The 19,373-nt window shown below is 37.3% G+C and overlaps 1 non-coding gene across 1 annotated transcript; it reads right to left on the reverse strand.

The window, feature by feature from the left end:
* Positions 1-18,588: 18,588 nt before the first annotated feature.
* Positions 18,589-18,720, reverse strand: LOC120365839 (small nucleolar RNA SNORA9). The gene has a single exon (XR_005580683.1). It is a non-coding gene; the product is annotated as a small nucleolar RNA SNORA9 (small nucleolar RNA).
* Between the last annotated feature and the right edge of the window lie 653 nt (positions 18,721-19,373).

Consider the following 19,373-nt stretch of genomic DNA (forward strand, 5'->3'; position numbering starts at 1 on the left):
TTGAAGTTCTGAACACCTCTCTTTGTGTTTTGAGGTTCCTGAACACCAACATGTTAGGTGACACTTGAGTTAGGACTTGAATTGACAGTCATTACAGTTAAGATGAATATAGCATCCACCCATATCTCCATGTTTTAACCAATCATATAAGCTTTTTAGATGTGTGGAATGACCTTGGCCCCAGCCATGTTGGTAAACTTTGCAGTAGGGTGAGACTTCACAGATCTGTCATGTTCAGCAGTTCTTACAGTTACCTCTGGCTCCCTGGACTCCAGACCTGTGTGTCCAACTGCCTTCTCAGTCTATTTGATGCCTACCAGACACCTCAATTTCAATCTTCCTGTGTGTTCAAAGTCCTCAGAGTCAGCCTGAACTCCTTTTTCTCTTTTGATCTATATCTTCTCTCTTACCAAATATTTTACTGCTATCAGGAAAGTATGTGTGCAGAGTCTAATCACTTAAAAAAAATGGACTTTAGCTTTTAAAGCAGTTTTAGGTTTACAGAAAAACTGAATGGAAGGAAGAGGGATTGTTCACGTACTCCCAGCTCCCACAACTGCATAGCTCCCCCATTATCAACATCCACTACAGAGTGGTACCTTTGTTACAATTGATGAACATGCATTGATACATCATTTTCATCCAAAGTTCATCCTTCCCTGTAGGGCTCATTCTTGGTTCAACTGCTTTTAATTCTTTCACTTCATTCCTGGTCCAAGTCAAGATCATCTTTTTCCCAGATCATTGCATTAGCCTCCTAACTTGTCTCTCTACTTCTACTTTTGCCTCCTTTGGTCTATCCTCAACCTAGTGGCCACAGTAAAAAAATATTTACCAGGTAATGTCATTACTTGGCTCCTCTAACTCTCCAATGCTTTCCATTTCACCCAGAATAAAAGCCACAGTCCTTATAACAAAAACTAGTTTTATTTCAGCAATATAACCAATTTTGTTTTAGCAATATATTATAATTGTATTAGAAGAAAGCAAATGCTGAATTTAGATAACTAATATTTATTGACCTTTAAATTAGCTTTTACTGCATGCGTTAAAAAACAATTACTTGGTATACACAAGCTTTCATTGCACCCTACCTATCAATATTTATCAAGTATAATATTTATATGTTATTAATCAAACACATGCTCAGTACTTGTTCAAGCACTGTAAGTATCCAAGATACTGTAGAACAAATTGTTTATTGAAGACCTATGGTTTGAAACCTGAGTAGAGTTGGGAAAGCCAACCATTGTGATTGCAGAAAGATCTTTATTTCTTTTGGTGTATTTAGTGTGAGACATAGCAATTTTTTTTTTGAGAGAGTCTTGCTCTGTTGCCCAGGCTGAAGAGTAGTAGTGCGATCTTGGCTCACCGCAACCTCTCCCTCCTGGGTTCAAGTGATTCTCCTGTCTCAGCCTCCCAAGTAGCTATGATTACAGATGCATGGCACCATGCTGGGGTAATTTTTATATGTTTAGTTAAGACGGGGTTTTCCCACGTTGGCCAGGCTGGTCTGGAACTCCTGACTTAGCTGGTCCACCCGACTTGGCCTCCCAAAGTGCTGGGATTACAGGCGTGAGCCACTGTGCCCAGCCAACGTTCTCTTTAGAATGGAATGTTTTATTACACTTTTAATGTTGCTTCATATATTCCTTTTTTCCATAATTAGTGTCTTTCTAACTTGTTACAGTTATAAAGAGATCCTATGTAGAAAATATTAGAGAAAAAGTTGAGATTTGAACTTTGTCTTCAAAATTTCTATATTACATTTTGTTTTTACCCACCTTTCACTCACACAGAAGAAATGGAAAGAAAACCCACCAATTTCAACACAATAGGCATTTAAAACTAACGACTAACAGCAAGTTTTATCTAAAAAGAAACCTCCTCTGATAGTAGGGTCAATGTCAAAGTGATAAAACCAAAATTTATGTCGTATAAACTTCATAGCTTACTTAGAAATGGCTACTAATGAGAAATATGGCAAACTTACACACTTAAATATGCAATATTTAAAATAATATTAAATTACTAATGGCCAAAACACTGGCTTAACCAAATCTTCCCAAATATTGCTTTATTTAATGAGGACAAAATTTCCCAAACTGCACAATGCTCAAAACAAAACAAACAAACCTAGAGCTATGGGAAATACAACTTTAACATATGTTTTAAATACAAAAATATTTCTGGGGTTTGATAGCCTATAGAAAATGTTTCACTACAGTATTCTTTTCAAGGAATTGAAGTACTGCAGTGGCCAGTAAACCACTATTGCATTAGTGCTATCGCTGTGAAGTCGTATTTTTTAGAATGTTATTTTCTTTTCAAGGAAAAAAATTGGAGAGTGGTACTTAGACTAAAGTATAATCTTATCAATTTTACATAAAATATTGATAAGAAATAAAAACTTAGCATCCCTGGTGTGAATTCAGTAGATTGCACAAAATACAAATATATAGATTAAGGAAAGTTAACATAATCCTTTTATGGAAACTAAAATCAATTACATGTCAGCTTTGTACTATTATAAATGTATTTAGTCAGCATAGAATTTTTCCAGCAGTGTTTCCTGCAGATTGAAATTGACTAACCAGATGTTAAATATTAAATAGAACTAATCAAAGCATGGTTCAAGAGACTTTAAAAACAATGATCAAAGGGAGCTATTTATTACCTGATTCATGTTACTGTTGAAATATTGGCTCTGTGATATTATATTTAAACTTAGTTTAAAAAAAATTGCATTTTCTGGCTTTACATGAACAATAATTAATGTTAATAAATTAACTCATAAACTATGTAACTGGATCATTGTACATAATAATGGTTGGAAACTTGACCAAGAAATGTAAAGCTCAATTCATAGACATAAAACCTTAGTGGAATATTTAGTGCATATATAACTTTTAGTAATAATATAACTACTGAAAAACAGTAGGGCTTATTTACTCCACATCTGTATACATATATAGAAACAAAATAAAAACAAAAACAAAAAAGAAGGCAATGCTACAAGTTTTTCTTTTCCTTTTTTTTGAAATGGAGTTTCGCTCTTGTTGCCCAGGCTGGACTGCAGTGGTGCGATCTTGGCTCACCACAGCCTCCGCCTCCTGGTTTCAAGCTATTCTCCTGCCTCAGCCTTTGAGTAGCTGGGACTACAGGCGCACACCACCACGCCCAGCTATAGAATTTTTTCTGCGGGATCTTGGAGCAATCATTTGCTCAGGCCTTTTTTATTCCAGAAAATTAATTATTATTTTTAAAATGGACAAAAATTGTTTGGGGGAAAGATTTTAAAGACAAGGCATTCCATAATCTAAGTTCATTCCATTGTTTTTCCACAGTGACAATTTAATTTTTGCTTATTCAGTGAGTATCTGTCATAAGATCTTGTTTGGACCCATTTTCTCTTGAAATATATTTGCAATAGATGAAAAAGCAGAGTTGATAGACTTTTCAGTACCTAATGTTATAATTTTACTATCATCAGTATTTTATACAAATAATTTATATAGCCTAAGAAAACACCTTTCAAAGTTTTAGGGTTCCAATAAACAATGAAATTGACAACCATTCATATGCCAATAAATGTTTTCACCAATATACGTAGATTTTTTTTTTTTTTTGTATTTCATTTGGACGATAAAATAGGGAAAAGAGTTCAAACTATGAAACTGTATTTCAAATGTTCTATCTTATTCTTAAATTCTCCTGCTTATAATAAATTGTTTTTTGAACTGATTTTCATTCAATTTCTGCTTGTTTTTAATCACCTGCATTCCAGTAATCAATTTTAATCAACCATTATATTTTTAAAGAAAAAAATTATTTTGATGTAGGCGATTTTTTAATAGAAATGAAGATTTACTGTATGCCATGCTAGCTTCTGTGCCTTGAGTATATTAAGTTCCATTATAGTTTTAAAAGCAAATCAAGAAAAAATGTATTAACTGGAGAGAGTGTTGTATATTTATACACTGCGAACATGCATGTCTATCTTTGAATTTCATTCATTCACTGTCCTAAAATGGACCTACTCTCTCTAAAAGTTTTCCTCCCAGTTAATGTAGAAATCATTGCTAAAATAAGGCACTATGCAACTTTTAGACTTTAGCATTTGTAAGCTTACCTTACAGGATATTGATACAAAATGGTTAAACAGGAGTAGTCCCCAAACAAGGACAGCAGGAGCCAATGAGAGGGTGTAGGGTGGGGGAAAACATTTTATATTCGAACATTTTACTCTACCTGTATTTCTCCCCATTGTGGGTCTCCAGGCTTTTTTTTTTTTTTTTTTTTTTCCTCTTTGCCATTTGGACTTCAGTTAGGCATCCTGCTAAAAGGATATTAGATCCGCTTTCTTTGCTTCAGCATTGCATGAAGATGAAGCACGCAGAAGGCATGAATGGGCACCTCAGGGCTCAGATGGACTAGAGAAGGTAGAGGTGACAGTAGAAAAAATTTGGCAAAGCCTATGTGAGAAATGCGTTTGTCTGAAACCTGAACATTGAGACAGAAAACAAAGACTAAGTAATAAGTGTTCTGCACTATGACAATATGACCTTGCAGATGACACCAGCCGAGCACGACCATGGACACAAAGACCAATAACAGCAATAAAACAACACCAGATGACAAATCCAGACCAGACCTACAAGAGCTGTATTTTATTATCTGTTTTGGATTAAGAGATTTTTACCAGGTCTCTAGTGAGGAGGAATAAGTATGATTAAAACCTCACTTTACATCATGTACCATTTTGTTGTAAATAATTAAGCTTTAGTTAATTGTATGATAGCATGTATCTAATTCTCATTTTTAAATGTTTTTATTATTCTTAGTAAGTCCTTTTGTTGTGCTCATGAAATTAAGTTTCAAATTGAAAAAAAAATCATTCAAACTCTGCATAAGATTTATTTTCAAATTTTTGACTTTTATTTCCTGAAGACTGCAAGATAATTTTGTTGTTGAGCATGGGATGATGAGTGAGAAGTCTCTAATTGTTCGAGTTTAGATTCTCTTGCCTGGAGCAGGAAGAACTGAGTAAACAGCACCGCTTACAGAATGTTGCTTTAGAAAAGCTCCTTTCTCACTGGGTACAGTACAAATTACATAAGGAATCCAGATTTTCTGAGTGGCAGTTTTCTATATAGTAAGCTTTGTGTGCTTAACAGATTAACTGCCTTTCGTGTTATTCTTTTCCCCAGGATTCAGGAAAGAAAATGACATAATAGATTTTTTTTTTCCCCTAGGATCACAGTAAACCTCCTTAGTCAAACCCAGTTGCTCCTTGGGAGGTAAAGAGCGAACTAACCTATGTTTCTACAAGTTACAAAATCATTTACATTTATTACCCTTGCACAGTGAGTCCCCAACGCCTCAGAGCTATGATTCTCCAAATCACTGCATTCTAAGCTTGACTGATTGGTTTAAAAGCTTGTGAGAGATTTATAATGATTCACTGTGTAAGCCAATGATTTTATATTTAAGTCAAGAGACTGCTTATAAATGACAGAAAACTTTAGACTCTTTTTGGACTCAGCAGGTGACCAACTGTTGTTTCCATAGGCTTAGATAAAAATAGCATTTCCTTTGCGCTGTTTGAACCCCAAATTTGTAAAGCACACACACATTATAATGTATACAAGCATATAATATTACCCCTTCATTTACAGTGCTATCTTTGGATTATTTGACCATGTTAATATCTGTGTGTATGTGCCACAGAAACTTAAAAAGCTCTGTTGCTTTTGAACTTTTTCTTATTTACTCTCATAAACTTTAATTGCTTCCTCAAATTCCAGATTTGTTATTTAAATAGCATATATTGCTGTACATTAAGTTGGGAAAAAATACTATGCTTAGGCTACTGTGATGTTTCACAACACATCATAGCAGTATCTTTCACAGTTTAAAGTTTATATAAATAAATTACCACTGTTTAAATGGTGTAAATGAAAGAAATAAGATTAATAGAGTACATAGTGAAAAATGTTAACCTTTATATGATATTTGCCTTGTTTGATTGATGAAGAAAATTTGAGATTTGTGGGGAACAACAAATGTTTTAATGAGGAATTTGTTAAGAGTCATGAAGTTCTTGAAGGAAAGGCAGCAGAAATGTCTATGCTACCAACCTTGGAAGAGTCTTTACCAACCAGTCTGTTTATTTCCTCCAGCAATACTGAGAGCACCAACTGGATTGGGACAACTTTCCAGGGAGGAGCAATTTCTTTATCTTTTTTTTTTTTTTTTTTTTTGAGGTAGAGTTTCGATCTTGTCATCCAGGCTGTAGTGCAATGGCATGATCTTAGCTCATTGCAACCTTGGCCTCCTGGGTTCACGTAATTCTCCTGCCTCAGCCTCCCCAGTAGCTGAGATTGCAGGCATGCACCACCAAGCCCGGATAAATTTTTTTATTTTCAGTAGGGATGGGATTTCACCATGTTGGCCGGGCTGGTCTTGAACTCCTGACTTCTAGTGATCCTCCTGCCTTGGTCTCCCAAAGTGGTGGGATTACAGATGTGAGCCACCCTGTATGGCTTGGAGGTACAATTTCTAATGTATTTGTTAGAATAAAATTAAGTCACACCATTCTTCTAATCGGCCTTATTAACCACAATTCAAAGCACTCTGCTCTCTGTCTAGTTTCACACTAAGAAGTCCCTACAACTTCTCTCGTGTTCCACTGCTCATTTCAGTCTTATCATCCATCCCCTCTGCCTGTTGTACAAGAGGCTTTCCACTGCTGCCTGTTTCTCTAGGCCTCTTCCTTTTCAGATCAGGTCTACATTGTTTTCTCCGCATTGCCTGGCACTACTTTGTCTTATTTTCAATATGTGCCCAGCATTATCTCAAGGATGGCATGACATCTAATAGCACACCCTTGGCTCAGATCCAGCTTATAACCTCTTTTCTTTCACCTGCTAGCTGTATTGTTTGGGGCAGATTATTCAACCTTTCTGAGCCTCAGTTTCCTTGTTTGTAAAAGGGAAAATAAATTTCCCTAAAAAGATTGTGGTGAAGACTAAACAACCTAATGTATGAAAAAGTGCTTAGTGCCAGAACCGGCATGTAGTAAGTGCTAAACACATTATTGCTGTTGTTATTAAGCTTACCCTGATAGTGATTACACTAATTTCTTGCCCTAATTGACTGGCCTCTCCCCTACACAGTTGCTTTCCTGGAATCTTTTTATAATAGGAACCACTCTTTCTTTCAAACTCCTATAATCTGTTTCTTGAAGTTCTTATACTCTACTTATTCTAGTTCATGTAGACCCATCTTGTGTATATAAATATCAGGAAAGAATTTGTCACATGCCTTGCTAAAGTTCACAGTTTTGCTGACCTACTAGTATCTTATTCAAGAAAGAAATGGTGTAAGTCTTATATATTCTTGGTTAACTCATATTGTGTTCTAGGAACTGTCAGACAGCCCTTTAGTCACTTGCCGTAACTTCTTGCCTAGATTTGTTGTCAGGCTTTGTGTTGTAGTGTTTGCAGAATTTACCTCTCTTTTTGATAATTGTACCCCATTTTGCACCTGCATCTCTGATCCCTGAACATTCTCTTTTCCATTCTCTCTGATTATTCAAAGGTCACACTGTCTTTTGTTTTAAACTTCTTTGTTTTAAACTTTAATTTTAGATTCAGGGAATACACGTTCAGATTTGTTGCATGGACATACTGTGTAATCGTGAGATATGGGATCCAGTGCGCCTATACCCAGAGAGTGAACATTGTACCCGCAGTAATTTTTCAGCCCTCACCTTCCCTCTTCCCTCCTCCCTTTTGGAATTCCCACAGTCTATTATTTCCATCTTTATGTTCACATATAGCTATTGTCTAGCTCCTACTTGTAAATGAGAACATGCAGTATGTAATTTTCTGTTTTTGAGTTATTTCTCTTAGGATAATGGCCTCCAGTTCCATCCATGTTCCTGCAGAAGAAATGATTTCACTCTTTTTGCGGATGCACAGTATTCCAGGGTGTATATGCACCACATTTTCTTTATCCACTCAATCACTGATGGACATTTAGGTTGATTCCATAACTTGGCTATTGTGAATGGTGCTGAAATAAACCTGTGAGCTCAGGTGTCTTTTTGATATCATGATTTCTTTTCCTTTGGGTAGATACCCACTAGGAGGATTGCTAAGTCGAATAGTAGTTTTATTTTCATTTCTTTGAGAAATTGCCATGCTGTTTTCTATAGAGGTTTTACTAATTTACATTCCAACCAACAGTGGATAAGCAGTTCCTTTTCTCCACATCCATACCGATATGTATTGGTTTTTGATTTTTTTAGTAACAGCCACTCTGGTATAAGATATTATCTTCGTGTGGTTTTAATTTGCATTTCTCTGATGATTAGTGATGTGAAGCATATTTTTCATATGCTTGTTGACAATTGGCATGTCTTCTTTTGAGAGATATCTGTTTGCAAAGGTTCCTTTCAATGGCTGGGAAATCCCATTTGCAAGTTCTCTCAGTACCCTTGAGTACAGTTTGTTTATATCAGGAAACTGAACTTGGTAGAGCAGCGAGGTGCTTGCTTCAATTGCTTTCCTCATCTGAGCCTTGGCTTTCCTCTTTCCATTGTTAATTGGGGGAGCTCATTACTACCACCTACTTATTACTTCATCTCCTGCTTTGCCAAATTTTTGAGGGTCATGTCTCTTATTGGAGGAGGTTGTAAACCTTTGGAATTTAGTTTACCTTATTGCCCTGTGATTCTCTGACAGACCTATGGAAAGTTATGACTTTTGTATGTTAGTGAATGTTTTCTCTTTGTTAGGGTGAATGACACACTCTGGGGCTTTCTATATTCTAAGTGGAAGAGGAACTGTCCCCTCTCCTCCCTACCCTATCATTTCTTTTATTTAGTTATTTATTTTTGAGATGGAGTTTCACTCTTGTTGCCCAGGGCAGAGTGCAATGGTGTTATCTAGGCTCACTGCAACCTCTGCCTCCTGGGTTCAAGCAATTCTCCTGCCTCAGCCTCCCGAGTAGCTAGGATTATAGGCATGTACCACTATGGCTGGCTAATTTTGTAATGTTTTTTAGTAGAGACAGGGTTTCTTCATGTTGGTCAGGCTGGTCTTGAATTCCTGACCTCAAGGGATCTGCCTGCCTTGGACTTACAAAGCATTGGGATTACAGGCATGAACCACTGTGTTCGACCTCATCTCATCATTTCTTAATCCCTTGGGATCTGCCTTTTGGCATAACCAATTTAGAAAGACTGCCTTATGGGTATGTTATTGGTGCATTAGGCAGCTTAGCTACAATGACAAACCACCGAAAAATATCAGTCATGTAAAATAATGAGTATCTATTTTTTACACATGTAATGCATTGTCAGTTGTGGGTGGCTTGCTACTTCTATGGCTGTCTCTCCTTAGCTCTGTTGGGCTCTCTATTTGTCTTCTCATTCAGAACTTAGGTAATAGCCCCAATTTGGGATGTGGCAGACGGAAAGGATAAGGAAACTCATGGAAATCTTATGATGCCTCTTAAAGTACCTACTCATTTGTAACACATGCTCATCACTGATGTTTTATTGTCCACTCACATCCAAGGCAGGATGTGTATTTCTGTTGCAAGAGGTATGGGCAGTCACATGTCAAGGCATAAGGCATGAGAAATATAATCCTCCTTCAGGTAAGGGGGAGCAGGGGTAAATGATGATGAACCAGAATACAATCTACCCAACTGGTGAAAGCCAGTTTTCTTATACTTGCCCTGTCTACAATATTTGAATTCTTTTAATTGCATAATTTTATTGATCAGAAAATTTTGTCTTCAGAAAATGGTTTTAAATGATAAGAAAATATATCATTTTATATAAGAAAAAGCCGAGAGGAGGCTAGAATCTAGGCAGAGCATGTTAGAGCTGTGACTTTGCTTTCTCATAAACTCTTATTTTCTCCTTCCCACTTGAGTTGGCTTTTTGCTTGTACCTACTGCACTCATGCTTGCAAGGTGGCTTCTAATCATGATTGTTGCTGCTTGTAGGTTTGGGCTTATCTAGAAAACCTCTCCCTACTTAGAAACATAAATTCTTCCCTTCAATATGGTTGGGCCAATATACAAAATGTATGTTAGTTTCCAGGGGAATTCATTAGTCTACGTGGCCTCGATTAATCATCTGGGATGGAAGGGAGGTTGAAGAGTTAACCATAACATTCCTGTTTATTACAGGTATCAGGAATCTAAATCTTTCTCTCTTTCATCTTCCTATGGTTATATATTTATGTGTATGTGTGTGTGTGCATATGTACATATGCATATGTAGACTCACATTATTTATAGTTTATAGTCATCTCTTCTTTAAACTCATTTTCTAGGTGATCCCATCCACTGAGAAAACTACCAACCCTCTGGAGTAGTTCTCACCTCTTTGCTCTAGATTCCAATTACTGGCTTATGGTTCTATGTGAATTTCCTGCTGGAACCTTTCCTTTCAGTCTAGCTTCACCTCTTGACTGTCTTCCTCATCACCAGTCTTGAAATCTGAATGATCTTTTTCCTTTGTCTATGTTTTGGTATATTCAGTCTGTTTTTTATGTTCATTCTTTTCTTTTGTTTAGCAGTTGCTGTGGAGTACCACCAGTGGCTAGAAAGACACTGTGGCTCTCAGAGATAAGCACAGATAAAATGTAAGAGGACACTCCCTTGATAGTTCTAGAAACACTTGGCTGTGAACTGTAGGCTTAGTGTCCAGTAGATGTAGACAAGAGTCAGTGATATTTGTATTATTACTGATAAAGTAACACTTTTCATCCACAGGCTAGGGAAATCTGGGGAATCCATGGTTACATAGATGTATTCTGTTCTGGTAAAAGGGAATATTTATTGTGAAACATGGCACACATGCCCTGTCTCTGACCTTTGCTTAAGACATTCCATCAGCCAGAAATGGCCTCCCCCATCTCCACCTACTTTATGAGTTAGTGCACATATCTGTCTTCTCAGAAAGTTTCTCTAAGGCAATATAATAGAGTTTGTCTCAGTATGCATTTGGGCTTGATTTCTGGTTCTTTGTGATCTTAACCTCTCAAAACTCGTTTTTCCATTTGAAAAAGGGCATAACAGTATTTGTATTAGTGTATATTGCTGTATAGAAATATTACCACAAACTTCATGGCTTGAAGTAATAAATGTCCATTAGGTCACAGCTTCTGTAGGTCAGGAGTCCCAACATGGCTTTGCTAAGTTTTATGCTTCAGGAACTCTTCTGAAAGCCACAATCAATGGGCCAGCTAGGGTCGTGGTCTCTTTCAAGGTTTGATGGGAGAGGATTTGTCTCCAAGTTCACAGGATTGTTGGCAGAATTCAGTTCCTTCTGCCTTGTTGAATGGAGGGCATCAGTTTCTTGCTTGTTCGAGGCCAAAGGCTACCCTCAGCTCCTTTACCACGTGGCCTCTTGGTTCTTCAAAGCCAGTAAGGTGGAAAGTCTCTCCTAGCAAGACCAATATCACAACCTTCCATGTCATGATTAGGAAAATGACTTTCCACTTCTGCCATATTCTAATGACCAGAAAAAATTCTCAGCTACTGCCTGCACTCAAGCAGAGGAGAATCACACCAGAATATGAGTTTCAGAAGGTGGGGATAATTGAGCAGCCGTATTAGAAACTATTGGCTACAATTGCCAAACCCCCACATTTTGAAAATTAGGTATATGAAGATTTCAGCAAGATAGATGCCTGATGCTTGGAATGTATTCCATGAAGGGCAATATTATTATTCCTCCTCTCCAAATGCGAGGGCAATCCTAGGAACTTCTTTTTTTTTTTTTTTTTAAATCACTCTAATGGTGCTTAGAACTACCAACTTGAAGTACAGTTATTTGTGTATATATTTAATTTTATTACAGAATTATAAGCCTTTGGAAAGCAGGGACATATTCTTTTACATCCTTGAAGCTCCCAATATCTAGTATATGCCTTTCTCATAGAGATGATTAGTTACTTTATCCCTGGGCTCCCATAATCACTTACATTTCTGTACTCCAGCTCGTTCACGTTGTATTATAACTAGTTATACATACCGACTTTCCTTACTGGACTGGTAGATCCTTCAGGGAAAAAAGACTGGGCCTTTTCTTTTTGTCCCTATTGACTTTTCTTCTCTCCCTCAATTCCCTCTTACCAAGTATCAAATGCAGTGCTTGGCATATAGTAGATGCTCAAGAAATGACAGTTCCCTGAACAAATAATAATTATTTAGAAACAATTTACTGAATGAATAAACACATTTTAAGAGGCAGCGTCTATCACTAAATTCTCAAGAAATAATGCAAAAAAGGAAAAAAGAACAAGTATAATTCTCTTAAATTTTTGCCTAAAATAAAAGGTTTTCTAAAAATATCAATCATTTGATTTTTGAAAACAAGTGGGTTGTAGCGTACAAAAGAAATTATTGGCACACTAAAACAGGAGAGCTGAGATTATGGCTCCCTTCTGATCCGTGAAACTGCTGAATGCTCTTCAAAGAAAAATAGATGTTTTAGTAGCTGTCTATTTATTATTGTGTTGAAGTTGATATTTTGAAAATTTGAGATATCTACCTCAGGATTGTTGTAGGGATCAAAGGAGGTACTATGTAGAAAGTATTTAGCATAGTTAATTTAGTTACTTTCACAGCCATGTAATTTTTAGATTCTTTAAACATTGCTAAATCATTTTGCCAGCCTTGGGTATAAGTAAAAAGTTGAATCTTCTACATTTTTTTTCCAGGAAGCCTGATATCTGACATTTGTAACTCAGGAGAAATTTGAATTAATGTGCTACTTCTTTGAGTTCAAATTTTTTGTTTGTTTTTGAGACAGGGTCTCACTCTGTTGCCAGGCTGGAGTGCAGTGGTGTAATCTCAGCTCACTGTAACCTCCGCCTCCCAGGTTCAAGCGATTCTCCTGCCTCAGCCTCCCAAGTAACTGGGACTACAGGCACCTGCCACCACGCTTGGCTAAGTTTTGTATTTTTAGTGGAGACCCGGTGTCACCATGTTGCGCAGGATGGTCTCAATCTCTTGACCTCGTGATCCACCCGCCTCAGCCTCCCAAAGTGCTGGGATTGCTGGTGTGAGCAACTGCGCCCAGCTTGAATTTTAAAAATTATTTGTTATTACTATTTTACTGAGACAAAGTGAAATTCTGTCACTCAGGCTAGAGAGCAGAGGCACAACTGTGGCTCACTGCAGCCTTGACCTTCCAGGCTCAAGAAATCCTTCCAGCTTATCCTTTCAAGTAGCTGGGACTACAGGTGCATGCTACCACACCTGGCTAATTTTTGTATATTTTGTAGAGATGGGATTTTTCCATGTTCCCCAGATGGGTTTCGAACTCCTGTGTTCAAGTGATCTACCCACCTCAGCCTCCCAAACTGCTGGGATTACAGGTGTGAGCTACCATGCCCAGCTGAATTTTTAGTTTTTATTACGATTGTGGTCTGAAAGCCTTAATAATTTGGTAGCTTTATTACCTTTTGAGAAGGCTTGACGTCTTAGTCTATTTTGGCTACTATAAGAAAATACCTTGGGCAGGGTAATTGATAAGCAACAGACATTTATTGCTCATAGTTCTAGAGGCTGGGAAGTCCAAGATCAAGGTGCTGGTAGGTTTCATGTCTGGTAAGGGTCTGCTCTCTGCTTTGTAGATGGTGCTTTGTTGCATCCTCACTAGCAGAAGGGGCAAACAGCTCCATAACATCTCTTTTATAGGGACACAAATACTGTTCATGAGGGCTTTGCTCTCATGACTTAATCACCTCCTAAAACCCCCACCTCGAGTTTAAATTAGTTCAACCATTGTGGAAGACAGTGTGGTGATTCCTCAAGGATCTAGAAATAGAAATTCCATTTGACCTAGCAATCCCATTACTGGGTATATATCCAAAGGATTATAAATCATTCTACTATAAGGACACATGCACATGAATGTTCATTGCAACACAGTTTACAATAGCAAAGACCTGCAACCAACCCAAATGCCCATCGATGAAAGACTGGACAGGGAAAATGTGGCACATATGCACCATGGAATATTATGCAGCCATCAAAAATGATGAGTTCGTGTCCTTTGTAGGGATGTGGATGAACCTGGAAACCATCATTCTCAGCAAACTGACACAAGAACAGAAAATCAAACACCACATGTTCTCACTCATAGGTGGGTGTTGAACAATGAGAACACATGGACACAGGGAGGGGAGTATCACACATTGGGGCCTGTTGGGGCGAGTAGGGGAGGAACAGTGGGGGGTGGGGAGTTGGGGAGAGATAGTATGGGGAGAAATGCCAGATACAGGTGAAGGGGAGGAAGGCAGCAAATTACACTGCCATGTGCGCACCTGTGCAACAATCTTGCATGTTCTTCACATGTACCCCAAAACCTAAAAGGCAATTAAAAAGAAGCCCCCACCTCTTGATAATACTATCACATTGGCAATTAAATTTCAACATATTTGTTTTGGGGGGACACATTCAGACCATACCAATTGGGCAGGGAGTTGGGCGTCTTACCGTTCTCCTGAAGTCTTGCCTTGTTGATCGCTATCTGCGTTATATGTAACCTCTGTCACCTCTAATGACTACACTTGGGCTTGGGGTATAGTAGGTGCTCAATAAATGCTAATAATGAAAAAATAAAATTGGCCCCAGGATCAAGATCCTCCAATAGACAGTAAACCCTTTAATGCAGAGACCACAAATATTAACTCTGTATCTCCAAGTCTAGACTGGGTATTTAGCGGACATGCTTATTTTCTATTCACAAAGTTTGTGATTTATAGTTTGCTGTGTTTGAGAACAATATTTGTAGTCTTGCTGTTAGGTTCAATGGGTATACCAGTTTCTCAAATGAATATCTTGTGAGAACCCCGGTTCATTCTTATATACCCACTCTGCAATCCCTGTAGTCTAGTTTCTCGTCTCACAACTCTGCTGCTCTGTTCTTCCTCCATTGTGCAGTGCTTGGCCTATGGTAGATGCCCTGCACTCAGGCAGAGGAGAATCACACCAGAACATGAGTTTCAGAAGGTGGGGATAATGGAGCAGCCATATTAGAAACCATCTGCTGCAATTGTCAACCCCCCCGCAATTTGAAAATTATGTATATGAAGATTTCAGCAAGATGCCTGATGCTTGGAATGTATTCCATAAAGAGCAGTATGATTATTCCTCTTTTCCAGATGTGAGGGCAATCCTAGGACCTTCTATACCAGCTCTCTTGGTATTAAGCACATTTACGGTGTTGTGCAACCATGATTATCCATTTCCAGGAATGTTTTGTCATAGCAAACAGAAACTGTACTCGTCAAACAATCGTTACCATTCCACTCTCCCCGACCTGTCAACCTTTATTCTTTCTGTCTCTATGAATTTGCCTATTTTAGACAGCTCACATAAGTAGAATTATACAATATTTGTCATTTTGTATCTTATTTTCTTCACTAAGCACAGTGCCTGGAGAGTTCATTCATGTTGTAACGTGTGTCAGAATTCCACTCCATTTTTGTGTATACATCACCTTTTGTTTATTCATTTATCTGTCAGTGGTTACTTCTACCTTTTAGCTATTGTGAATAATGCTGCTATGAACATTGGTGTACACATATCTTTCAAGTACCTGTTTTCAATTCTTTCGGGTTTTACCTTGCAGTAGAATTGCTGGATTATATGATAATTGTATGTTTAACTTTTTGAGGAACCACCACCCAACTGTTTTCCACAGCAGATGTACCATTTCATATTTCCACCGGCATTGCACGGGATTCCAGTTACTCCACATCCTTGCCATTACCCTTGTTATTTTCCGTGTTTTATTATTTTATTTTATATATACAGATGTATGTATATATATTTCTAATCCCTATCCTAATAGGTATGCAGTGGCATCTCATTGTGATTTTAATTTGGATTTCCCTATTGATTACTCATGAGCATCTTTTTGTGTGCATATTGGACATTTGTATATCTTCTTGAGGATCTGTTCTTAAAGCTACCAGTGCCGTCCTTCCAATCAGATTCAATGGTGGTCTCTTAGCTGTAAGTACTTCTGTACTTTCTTTCTCACTATCTATTTTTAAATGTCTTAGAGCTCTAAAATTCTTGTCAAATGCCTTCAGCTACCCCTCATATATCGGTCCTGGGATAGCTGGCTGTTACTTCAAGTTCAACATGTGTAATGCTTAAATTGTTATCTTGGTCTCATTGCTGTCTCCTAATTTCTGTCACGGTCTCAGTTTTTACCGTTAGTTTAGCTTTGTCTTTGTCTTTGTTTTCTCTATCTTCATTCTCTGTATTCAACTACTCACCAGTTCTGCTTTAGTCTTCCTACACAGTTTTTAACTTTATCCCGAAAAGATGCAAACTGAGCTTCTAATGAATAGAATGATATTCTATTTAATGATAAGGTCCTTTGCGAATAGATTGAATAAACTGTTTATATCTAAATGAGAAATGCTATTGTGTTCTCTACTACAATGCCTTGCACACAAAGGGATTAAATAAGTATTTGTTGAATGATTTGATTTTACTTTGAATACTGAGTGTTAGCATACAAGTCTGTAGTAGTTTATTGTTTAATTTCATCCTAACATAGGCTTAGGAGGAAAAAACAGCATGAATTTCAGAAAACACACAAGAAGGTGCAATTAACTTTTTCTAACATGTGCCACATACAGGTGTCTTAAAAATTTGTTAAAATTTGTGCTTTCTTTTCAAACATTTTCTTTAAAGGGTTTAAAAAATTTAAAATGTGTCTAGCAGTGCTTACATTTGATATCAAATGTAAGTGACTAATAATTTCATGTTCTCTGAATTCTTGATTTGTTTCCTGTGTCAGAGATTGGAGACTATTAATAGGCGATTAGGGAGGATATCCTTGAAGTCTCCTTCACACCAAGTATCTCCCTTCTTTTTGGTTCACTTAACTTAATGTGGGAGTTGCTTGTGATATTTTCTACATTTCACCTTCTGAGGTTATAGGCCCCATTCATATGCCATATCTCCCTCTCAGATGAGTAAGTATGACTTTTATGAATTTTCTTCACTTGTAGAATTTAATTTACATGAATAATTAGGAAAGGACCAAGTGAAATTTCTCTCTCCCTAGGCAAACAATCTTGTTAATAAAATCAACTGCAAACTTTTCCTTTTTTTTTGTATCTTTAAATTTATTGCTTGCTAAAAATAAGCAAAATAAAAAGAAATATGGGGTGCTATAGCATACTGCTATTTGCATATTGATATCTGAATAATTACCTTAGGGCATATTGAGTTATAATATGAAATACTATTCCCTCAAGACATTATCTTAAAATATTTTACTTATTTAGCATACAGTTCAATATTTTAGAATTATGTGGAGAGTATAGTTGTTAACTGGCATGGAATGTGCTGGCAGAAACAAAAAATCAGAGGGAGCTAATAGAGAAAAGGAATTGTTCTTGGAATGTTACAGCATTTAAATACTGTTGCAATATAGTTGGTCAGTTACAATAGCCGACATTGTAAAAGAGAAGAAGGTTGTAATTCTGTATAGGTGGCTAATATGTGCATATTTTCCTTTAAAGTGTATTTTCCACGGAGTTTGTTTGATATTCAGACCTGTAATCACGTATTTTACAGCTCCCTGTGCACACAGCCAGCAATGGGTATTCTTTTACGACGCAAAGGGTGGAACTAGATACCAAAACAATAGTGCCTGAAAATGAAGAACGATAGATTCTGGAGGAAAATGCTCATAAGGTAACCCAATAGTCAGCTTAGGAGTTGAACACCGCAAAACATGATGTGGAAGGCAGGTTGGTCTGGTATTACGTACTCTGGTGCCTACCTCTTAGCCGCTATGATGAGTCTCCTGAGATACATGTTCTCTATCAGCCTAGACCAGAAGGAAAGCCCACCAATGACAGAAACGCTGTGGCCAAGCTGGACATAGCAAGGCGTCAGTGTAACTTTGAGTTTTGTGATTCCACTGACTGTGTGACTATGACCAAGTATTTCCTTACCTGTAAAAATAACTCTGTGAATTAAATGAAATCATGTGGGAGAAGTACATGTTTTGTTTCCTGATATTATTATTATTGTTGCTATAATGAGACCAGATCTTTATATTCGTAGAAAAAAATTTACTACTGGTATACTGTTCATTGCCACTGTTAAAACCTGAAACTGAGGCTGAGATAGGAAGATTTACTGAGACCAGGAGTTCAAGGCCAGCCTGGGCAACAAGGAAGACCCTGTCTCCATTAAAAAAAAAATTAGCTGAGCATGGTGGTGCATGCCTGTAGTCCCAGCTACTTGGGAGGCTGAGGTGGGAGGATTGCTTGAACCTGGGAATTTGAGGTTACACTGAGCCATGATGGTGCCAGTGCACTCCAGTCTGGGCAACAGAGCCAGACCCTGTCTCAAAAAAAGAAAAGACTCAAGAAAACAAACCAAACCCAAACAAAACACCAGCACTGGTTCCAGAAGAAAAGGGAAAATGAAAGCAAACCTTTATTTTATATGTGAAGTCATGAAGTGTGTTTGGTTTTCTTTTCTTTTTTCTCTTTTTTTTTTTTTTTTCCAAGCAATTGTCTGAAATTTCTATAAACTTTCTCCAGATGGAGCAGGACAAGCCCTCAAACTATTTCAACACTGTTCTGGCAAACAGTGTAGGAACGCACAGGTCACCACAGATGCCAGCACGCTGGAGGCTTGCCAGTATTTGCTTTTAAAACTGTTTTTGATATGCCTTCTTTTAGAAAATTAAAGATCATGCATATTTGTTTATAAAACAGTTTTCATCATAAGGCCATTTTTGTGACCAAGAATGTATCGTATTCACCTCATTTATCATAAAATTGGTCAGTTTCTATGTATTAAAACACTGAAGTTGGTATTTCTCACTCTCTGCTGTTTGAAGGGGAACAGGATTATTACCCCAATTTTTCAGATGAAGAAACCTATATGCAGATTAAACAATGTGATTGATGTTTTATCCCAGGTCAATGGCAAAGCAAAAATGGGGTTGAGCTTCTTTCTCTCCTGGTCTCATAGTCTTTATCACATTTCATGTTGCTGCTATAAAAAAGAAACTTAGGCTGTTTGTAAGCATGAGGAACTAAGTGATGGGTCTTTAGCATAGCTTGTGCCAACTGACCAAAAACTGAATTGACTTCTACGACATTATCAAATTATTCTTACAAAATGGGTATATTGGACTTTCTCATCTATGACTGCTATTGCCAGTGCCTTCTCAATTGCAACAGCAAGATGGCAAAAGGAAATGTAAGTTGTCATGTATTAAAAATCAATTGAAATGACATTTCAACCTTCAGTTGCAGCAAATTCTTTGAGAGAAGGAAACAAAATCC

Source organism: Saimiri boliviensis, chromosome 16, assembly GCF_048565385.1.
Source record: "Saimiri boliviensis isolate mSaiBol1 chromosome 16, mSaiBol1.pri, whole genome shotgun sequence".
NCBI classification, from domain to species: Eukaryota; Metazoa; Chordata; class Mammalia; order Primates; family Cebidae; genus Saimiri; species Saimiri boliviensis.